Source organism: Achroia grisella, unplaced genomic scaffold (assembly GCF_030625045.1).
Source record: "Achroia grisella isolate CSIRO2021 unplaced genomic scaffold, CSIRO_AGI_Agris_v1 utg204, whole genome shotgun sequence".
Lineage (NCBI taxonomy): Eukaryota > Metazoa > Arthropoda > Insecta > Lepidoptera > Pyralidae > Achroia > Achroia grisella.
The window spans coordinates 3,261,231-3,271,594 of record NW_026712703.1 but is presented as its reverse complement, the minus strand read 5'-3'; positions in this window follow the sequence as shown (position 1 = coordinate 3,271,594).

Sequence of the window (10,364 nt, the reverse complement as noted above, 5' to 3'; positions counted from 1 at the left end):
AGCAACTATGGTGGAATACTTTTTTCGACTACTTCTAAATAAAATGTGCAGTGTGAAAAATAATTTTAAGTATTAGCAGGATGTCCTATAGGTCTGCGTAAATATGTGGTATGTAGGTATGTGTTTAAAGATCAGTAAACTACATAAGAGTTATAAAATAATATTCTAATTATGTTTCATTTGCTAGTGGTCCCTGACTTAAAAATAATATGAACAGCAGCTTTAAAGGATCCAAGATAATATTTTTTTAAGAAAATAGTTCAATTCATGAATAAATGCTATTTCACGCAATAAATCAACGCCATCTATGTTTATATTTTTTGAGATGCTTGAATTTTTGTCGTAGTATAATATCACCTACTGGATGCTTACTACGAGTTCATTTTAGCAGGCTGAAACGGAACTGCCCAATGATCATCTTTAAAAACATCATCGAACAAATTAAAGATATTGGCCACATCCACGAGGTAGGGATGTTAAAAAAATAATCGATTTTTATTTAAATCGATTATTATTTTCTAATAATCGATTTTCATAGTAATAATAATCGATTTTTAATAAATCGATTTAATAAATTACGGGTTTTAATCGAAGTTCATAAACAAAGTTTTCACTAATCGTTTCATTTTATTTTAATATTATTCTTACGTAAAACAAGACTGAAAATTAGTGCAAGTAATTATTTTTTGTCTTTTGATTATTTAAACTTAAAAATTAAAGCAAGATTTGTTTTATACTTTAGTTTTTGAGACTACAACGTAGTCGTAACTTTTTAATTATCGTTGTCAGTATTTTATTTTAAAATTAGTTGAATGTAAAATGTAAAATGTGGGATGTATGGGAGCGCGAACACCAGCCCAGTGCTCTAAGTCAACCTCACCTGCTCGCGGTACATCCTGCTAAATAACAGACGAGGCTCTGACGACCGACAAATGGCGGTATAACCATTCTATCTACACAGTTTCAAATCCAACAAACTGATAATGGGCAGCAGCGTTATCGGTGCGAGAAACTGTGTACTGCGATCGCCAACCCGCATGCCCAGCGTAGCGATTATGGCACATTCCTCCCATGACAGGTCCTACACAACCATGGCCCCTAGTTCCCGGCCGCTCTGCTATTCCTGGCCAAGGCGGCGGTCATGGTAACGGCAGAGCAAGGGGTGCTTAGAATGCCCCGGGCTACGGTAGGCCGCCAATACTCATTGAACCTGGCTACGTATAATGGACGCACATTGCGACTGGATGAACACCTCGTGCAACTGGAAGAAGAACTGAAACATATAGGATGGCATATTCTTGGTCTTTGTGAAGTCCGAAGAGAGGGGGAGGACACCATGACTCTGGAATCTGGCCATCTTATGTATTTCAGGGAGAGAGAACAACCTTCTCAAGGTGGTGTCGGGTTTTTGGTCCATAAGACCCTAATAAACAATGTTGTAGAAATCTCCAGTGTGAATAGGGTTATCATATATACAAGCTGTTTTCAAGAGTCATCACGAATCGGCTTGCGCGAAGGCTTGATGAGTATCAACCCCCGGAACAGGCCGGGTTTCGAAGTGGCTATTGCACCATAGATCACATTCACACAGTAAGGCAGATTATACAGAAAACAGAAGAATACAATCAACCTCTGTATCTAGCCTTTGTTGACTATGAGAAGGCCTTTGACTCTATCGAGTCCTGGTCTGTTCTGGAATCTCTGCAGCGATGCCAAGTCGACTGGCGATACATCGAAGTGTTGAGATGTCTCTATAACGCTGCAACAATAACCGTCCAAGTACAAAACCAGCAGACTAAGCAAATACACCTAAAACGTGGTGTAAGACAAGGGGATGTTATATCCCCTAAATTATTTACAACTGCGTTGGAGGATATGTTTAGAATGCTGGATTGGAAAAATTACGGCATTAATATCAACGGCGAGAGCATCTCTCACTTACGATTTGCTGACGACATTGTCATCATGGCTGAATCGCTGCAGGATTTACAACAGATGCTGAACGGCCTGGCTGAATCGTCTCAACGCATCGGTCTTCGAATGAATTTGGACAAAACTAAGATCATGTTCAATGATCGCATTCGGTCGGAACCGGTCGCCATTAATGGAGTTTCTCTCGAAGTTGTTCAGGAGTATATTTATCTAGGGCAAACGCTCCAACTAGGTAAAAACAACTTTGAGAGGGAGGCCAAGAGACAAATACAGCTAGGCTGGGCGGCATTTGGGAAACTTTGTCAAGTCTTCTCGTCGTCGCTACCACAAAGCCTTAAGACCAAGGTTTATAACCAGTGCGTCCTACCCGTTATGACTTACGGTGCCGAAACGTGGACACTAACGGCACGACTGGTCCACCAACTCAAAGTCGCTCAACGAACTATGGAAAGAGCTATGCTTGGAGTTTCTCTGAGGGATAAAATCCTAAACGAAGTAATTCGCCAGAGAACTAAGGTCACCGACATAGCTCTTCGCATCTGTAAGTTGAAGTGGCAGTGGGCTGGTCATATCTGTCGCAGAACCGATGCTCGCTGGAGTAGGCGTGCTCTAGAGTGGAGACCGCGAATTGGCAAACGTAGTGTAGGACGCCCCGCAGCTAGGTGGAGCGACGACATACGTAGGGTTGCGGGTAGTAACTGGATGAGAAGAGCTGAAGATCGTGCCCAGTGGCGTGCCTTGGGAAAGGCTTATGTCCAGCAGTGGACTACAGTGGGCTGATGATGATGATGATGAATGTAAAATAGTACTGGACATTTATAGCAATTTTTTTTATTTGATTTATGTTTTAGTTTTTGAGACAATAAGGTTGCCATTTTGTTAGGATGCTCATCGTTTAATTTTTATTATATTAAATCGTTAATTGGTACTAAAAACTTGTATAAATAATATTTCGTTACCTTATTTCTTACCTTGACAAATTAAAGTGCCATTAACTTCGATTTTTAGTAATGAATTTATAATTTTTTACTTATATCAGTTTATTTAATTTTTGATCTAATAAATTGTTAATATGATAATCTTGGAATATGAAATGGATGTAGATATTTTCGCAAAAATCGATTAATCATTTGAAAAAAATAAATTGTTGACATATCGATTAATAAAATTAAATAAAATTCGATTTTTATTTAATCGATTCTTTTCCATTAAACTCAAATCCCAACCACGAGGTAAAAAAAGTTCAATCCTTTAAGGTTATTGGGGCAATTTTGATTAAAGCCTAAATTTTTAATTGTTATTTAGTAAAGTTTGAGGAGAAAGTAAGATTCGTCTGTCAACACTGCAATTAAAAGAACCTATACGGAGGTGTGTACATAGTAAATCTAAAAAATATAATCTACTCTATGCCTACGAGTGTACGTTCTTCATATATTACGTATGATAAAATTTATTTCTCAAAATTAGTGATAACATAACTTTGAGGCACTATGAGCTCATTTCTAGGATTATTTTCGTAAACCGTTCACTCTAAATGACGACAAAGTTGATAACATCTTAAAGTTTTTTGCAAGTAACGTTTCCAATTTTCGTTTATATAAATAAATAGGTCTTTTATGGGATGACCTATTTTACCTCTTTCCGTTTGAGTTTTATGTGTTTCTTGTGTCAAAATTTGTTTTTTTTCTCTTGTGGTATGGCATTCACCCCGATTTTAGGGTATTCGCCAAAAACAAAACGGGGAGACGTCATTAATTTATATCTAGTGACGAAAATTTTGTAGAAAAGGAATAAGGATTAGGTTCGGAAATTATATAGGATACGATATTTACAAAAATATACGTACAATACGGAACACATTATATTAAATTTTAATACTCTTTAAATATATAAATTCAGCTAAAATTTTATAAATAATAGGATCATTGGAAAAAAGAAGAGTAGTAATAGAGGTAGGGAAAGGGATACGGATGGATCTGAGATGTTTTAAAAAGGAGGAGTGATCAAGATCCGGACATGAGAAAAAAATGTGATTTAGATCAGTCACTTCAGTACCGCAGGTACAACAGGAACTTTCTACAATACCAAGTTTATAAAGGTGAGACGGTGTGCACACGATGTGATATCATTACTGAATTAATTAAATCTAAAAAGTAAACTAGTGTTGTATCATTAGAATTTTTAAAAAATGAGTAGGGTATACCGTCCTCTCCCGGTGCAGAATCTTTAATATGTGATAATACCCCTTTAAATTCAATAAGACTAAAAGCGAAATCGAGTTTCGATAATTGGGTTGGTGGAGAAAGCTGATTATGATATTCTGGAACGTAACTAGGTGCAAGGCGGTCTAAAAATTCGTCTGCTAATTTTGAATCCATTATGGAAAGTGATGTGTGTCCGGTATATACAGATCTAAATCTTTTAATATTATTCCAAACGACGAACCGAAGCACTATTTTTTATAGGAAATAGCATATCAGCAACTTCCTTCATAACCATTACTTAACTATTCGAACATTGGTGCTCATTTCCGTGAGAAACAGGAGATAGTTTTGAAATCCTATTGCCTACATATTGTTTAAACGTCACCCAATCTGCATTCATTAAGTTATATTTAAGACGAGGACCGGTTTTCCGATTTGGAGGAATGGAATGAGGTAAAGATAAAATAAGGGGGGAAGTGATCACTTCCGAATGATGAGTAGTGAGGAGACCACGAAAGCGAAGAAGCTAAATCAGAAGAACACAGAGAAATATCAGGGACGCTAACACCTTCATTTGGGCCAGTTCTACGTGTTGGTACACCCGAGTTAACTATACATAAGTTATGACTGTCGATTATACTTATAATTTTCTCACCGTAATAATTAGAGGTGGTACTGCCCCACGATTGATGTTGGGCATTAAAATCACCCATAATAAGAAAAGTTTAGGTAAAATAGATATATTTTTTTCTAATTCTGAATATAATTGAGAAGAGGGGGTAGGAATATATAAACTAACAAAACAAATACTATTTACTATTAATGCAATAGCATTAATTCCATTAAATGAAGGAAGGGAAAATAATAAATATGAAAGTGAGTTTTTGACCAATATGGCAACATCGCCATATCCGTCAGCTCTGGGACTTTTTGGCGGGAAGTCAAATTGAGCGGGTGTTTTAAATTTTCTCCTTTTTGATTTTTTTATTTTAATTGTAATTTTATTGTAAATATTGTATATCTTATTGTAAATACCTAAATAATAAATCAAGCAAAGAAAATGAGTGATAGTAGCGACGGGGGAAACCCCGTCGACCGTGGAAAAAGTCAACGCGGCAAAAAACGGAAGATGTCGCCGAATCATTTAATTATATCCGAGGACTATAAAATGTATACAAAACCCAATTACAAAAGACAGTTTCCTGAAAATCATAGTGTAGATTGTGTTGTCTATGTAGAATCTACAGAAAATGAAAAAGTAGGGAATAAAAACCCCATTACTTTAACAAAGTTATTCACCGAAAATGTGAAAGGCATTGCAGGTGTACACAGAGTAAACGCCTATAAAATAGGTGTGACCTTTCGAAAGCCCGCACCAGCCAATAATTTTTTAAAAATGGACAATTTTTTAAACAAGTATAAATTCAAGGCTTTTGTACCAGCATATATCACAGAAAAAACTGGTATCATAAGATACGTACCGACAGACATGTCCAACGAAGATATTTATAAAAGTATTAGTTGTGATACCGAAGTGATATCCATCAAACGTTTTATGAAAAAAGTAGAGGGAAAACTATCTCCATTGGGCACTGTAGCCGTCACATTTGCAGCTACCACTTTACCACAATATGCCTACATACAATTATTTAGATATCCTGTACACACTTATATTCCACCATTAGTCCAATGTTACAAATGTCTGAAGTTTAACCATTCAGCTAAAGTATGCCGTAGCTCACAGATGTGCTCATCATGTGCTGGTCAACACTCATACAAAGAATGTGATGTAGAAGAAATCGTTTGTATCAATTGTAGTGGTAACCACTTAGCAATTTCGAGAGATTGTCCCATTAAAAAGAAGAAAATTGAAGAAAAAAGAAGTAAATATGTCAATCACTCCTATGCCGCTGTTGTGAGTATGCCCTCAAGTAGTACAACCCCAAAAGTATATCCCACTTTAGAGAAATCTTTAAATGTATATAATTCACAATTTAAACAAAATGTAAATAATAATAATACTGCATTCAATGCAGATCAAATTGTAAATAATGAAATTATAATTAATGCATTAGTTAAATCTCTTGTTGCTCTCGGTAACAACAAAGAGAAAATGTCAATAACTAATAAGACAATAAAAGAAATATTGTTGTCAAATTTAATTTAATGAATACATACTTAAATATAGCCCAGTTTAATATACAAAGCTTACAGAGTAAAAAAGCTCTGTTGCAAAAATACATGAATGAACAAAATATTGATATCTGTCTCATTAATGAGACATGGCTTAAAAGTAACAGTAAAATTCCTAAATTTACATCCTATAATTTCATATTCAAAAACTCAGTAAATACACACAATGGAGTGGGTATTTTAATAAAAGAAAATTTTAAATATAATATCATAACTACTACTTTTTATGAATCAGTTCAGAATATATGTATTGCAATAGAAACATCCATAGGCAAATTAAACATACTATGTGTGTATTGTCCTCCTAATGGAAGATTTGATACCAACAAACTGAAAAAAGTTCTACTTAGTGCTCCTAAGCCATGTCTCATTATGGGTGATTTTAATGCACATCATATTTTGTTTGGTTGTCATACAAACAATAGTAGAGGTAATAACATATACAATCTCATAGATGAACTTGACTTATGTGTGTTAAATGATGGTAGTCCAACCACCATTCAATCACCAAACAGGCAGGCATCAGCAATAGATATAACATTAGTTAGTCCCCGAATAGCTCCTCTCTGTGAGTGGAAAGTCCATGATGACCCGATGGGCAGCTATCACTATCCAACTCAGGTAAGTGTAAATGTGAGGCCATCAGTGTATGAGGTCCGACCTGTAGAAGAAAAATTTTTATATAATAAAGCAGACTGGTCGAAATATTTTTCTTTATCAGAAAGTATTTTTTCCCACTTAAATGTACATAATAATGTAAATAATGACACACCATTACAATTTTATAATAATTTTGTTAATATTTTATATGACATCAGAGACAAGACAGTACCAAAATCAAAGTTTAAACAAACTATACACACTTTAAGAAAACCAGTGCCTTGGTGGAACAAAACATGTGATGATGCTGTTCAACAGTCTAAGAGAGCCCTTTTACAATATAGAGTTACCCCAACAATTGTTAACTTCATAAATTATAAAAAAGTTGATGCTAAAAAAAAAAGAATTCTAAAGGAACAACGCATAGATTCCTGGCAAGAGTTGTGCAGTAGCTTCAATAGAATGACACCTATTTCAAAAATATGGAGTTCCATTAAAAAGTTTAAAAGGATAGGTACATCTTCCAACAAAAATTTTAATGATGACTGGGTACAAAGTTTCTTAGATATGTTGACAGCTCCATCACAATGCAATGATGCAAATTTAGTTGATATATTGAATCAATCTGATAAAAATGACAGTGACTCCTTTCTCAACAGACCCTTTACACTGGCCGAGCTTCATATTTCGCTTAAGAGTAGGAAAGATACAACACCAGGTTTGGACAATATTACATATAAATTAATAAAACAGCTACATCCAAATGCAATTAAAATACTATTAGATATATACAATAAACTTTGGGAGAATTTAATAATACCGGAATCCTGGAAAACCCAGTGTGTTATTCCAATTTTGAAACCAAATAAGGATATTAACTGTGCATCATCATATAGGCCCATTTCCTTGTCATCGTGTCTAGGCAAACTATTTGAAAACATGTTAAAATTACGTTTGGACTACTTTACTGAAACACAGAATAAGTTGCCAGATATTCAGTTTGGATTCAGAAAAGGCAAAAGTTGTTCTGAAAGCTTTGTAACTCTTATATCCCTATTAAAAAAAGCAAAATTAAGTCATTCCAATGTTGTGTGTGTATTTTTAGATGTTAAAGGTGCTTTCGATAATGTAAATATAGAATCCTTAATTCATGTGCTACATAATTTAAATTTCCCCTGCAAAATATTAAACTGGATTTTTAATTTTTTAAAAAACAGAACTGTTTATGTTAAGTATAATAATATCCTACATGGACCTAAATATGTTAACAGGGGAACAATGCAGGGAGCAACCCTGTCCCCTCTATTGTATGGCTTGTATACATCTGAAATCCTCAATTATGTGGATACTACAAAAGTTAACATACTACAGTTTGCAGATGATTTGCTTTTATACACTGAGAGTCAAAGTTTGCCTTTGGCTATAAATAATATAAATACTGCACTAAATCAATTACAAAAGTATTATTCAAATATTCTAAAACTAGAAATCAGTTCAGAAAAAAGCTCTGTGTTAGTATTTAGTAGAGATACATTCACACAAACTAATCTTAAAATTATGTATAATAACAAAATAATACCCATTGTCCATCAACACAAATTTTTAGGTATAGTTTTGGACAATAAATTAAAATTTGATAAACATATAGATTACATTTGTCAAAATGCAATGAGGAGCATAAATATTTTGAGATGTTTAGCAGGAACTTACTGGGGCTCTGATCCCAAAACACTCAATATACTGTATAAAAGCATAGTCAGAAGTCATTTTGATTATAGTAGTTTAGCCTATATGACTGCTAGTACCACGTTGTTGAGGAAATTAGATGTTATACAAAATATAGGGTTGAGAATCATTAGTGGAGCTATGCGTTCCACGCCTATAAATAGTATGGAAGTTGAAAATTGTATACCTCCATTGTCTCTAAGACGTTTGCAACTGGCAGAAAGATTTTGTATAAAGGAATTATCTTCCAGTAATAGTATTGTGCTTAAAAATATTTTATATCCTGCACAGCTTTCTCAGTTAGTTGTAGGTTCCCCCATATCAGCATCTGTTATTATTTCAGGATCATTACCTGAAATTTCAATAATAATGACACATGTTAAAAATGCTACAGGTGGAATATATATAAATGACAAATGGCCAGTATACAAATGTCCATATGATTCACTAATCTGTTTCCTTGACACTACATTTCATTTAGATTTAATATATAACAAATATGACTTTGCAGAATTTTTAAATAAGAAATCAGAATTTTATGTTATTTATACCGATGGTTCTAAAAATTTAAATGATGTTAAAGCAGCTTATTATGATCCACAAAAGAAATATACTAAATGTATTAAACTCAAAAGTAATTGCAGCATCTTTACAGCCGAAAGTTATGCTATATTAAGTGCTTTGTTATATGTTAATAACCTTGTAAATAATGTAAATATACTAATAGTTACTGATTCAAGAGTGTATTGGAGACTTTATCCAGTGGCAATTGTACATATAAACAAAATTATATTATATATGAAATAAAAAATAGGTTAATAACTTTAAGTAAAAATAAGAATGTAGAATTTGTATGGGTACCCTCACACAGTGGCATACCTGGAAATGAGGTCGTAGACTTGGCAACTCGTCAACAATACGATGAAGATCAGACAGACATTTTGAAAGTGCCATTTACCGACTACTACCAATATTTTAAAAGTAACTTACGAAGAGTGTGGAAAGAGTACTGGAACATAACCACAGAAAATAAAGGAAAATGGTATGCAGAATTACAACCAGACTTACCAGTGACACCTTGGTACAGCAAATTCAAATATTACAATAGAAAATTTATCACTATCATCAATCGTCTACGTTTCGGCCATTATTTAGTTCCATCCCATCTCAACAGAATTAAAATCACAAATGACAACAGATGCAACCACTGTTTCAAGATAAATGCTGACATAAACCATATTATATTTGAATGCCAAGTTTTCAACATACAACGGTTGATTCTTGTCAGTGACATTAGTGACATCGCAAAGGAACACTCACAAAGTATTCCCCGCCGCGTTCAAGATTTGCTATCTCACTTTGCATATTTTATTCCAATATATAACTACATTGTACATACTGTGGAAAAAATTTAATATTAATGAATAATTACTAAAATTGTACTGTCTAAGCTTGTATAATAGTTTATTTCTTATGTTTTGTATTAAATTCATTATAAAAATGTATTCGACTGAAGGACTTGTATCCATGGTCATGAATAAAGCATTATTAAAAAAAATTAACGTCAGCTCTATCACCACGAAAACATGAGTCATGAACTGGAATCTTAAATGGATATCCAGGTTTTAACCACGTCTCTTGAAGAGCTATAATGAAAGGGGAAAAATTGTTTATCAAATAAAATAGATCAGATTTCTTATTTGTTATGCT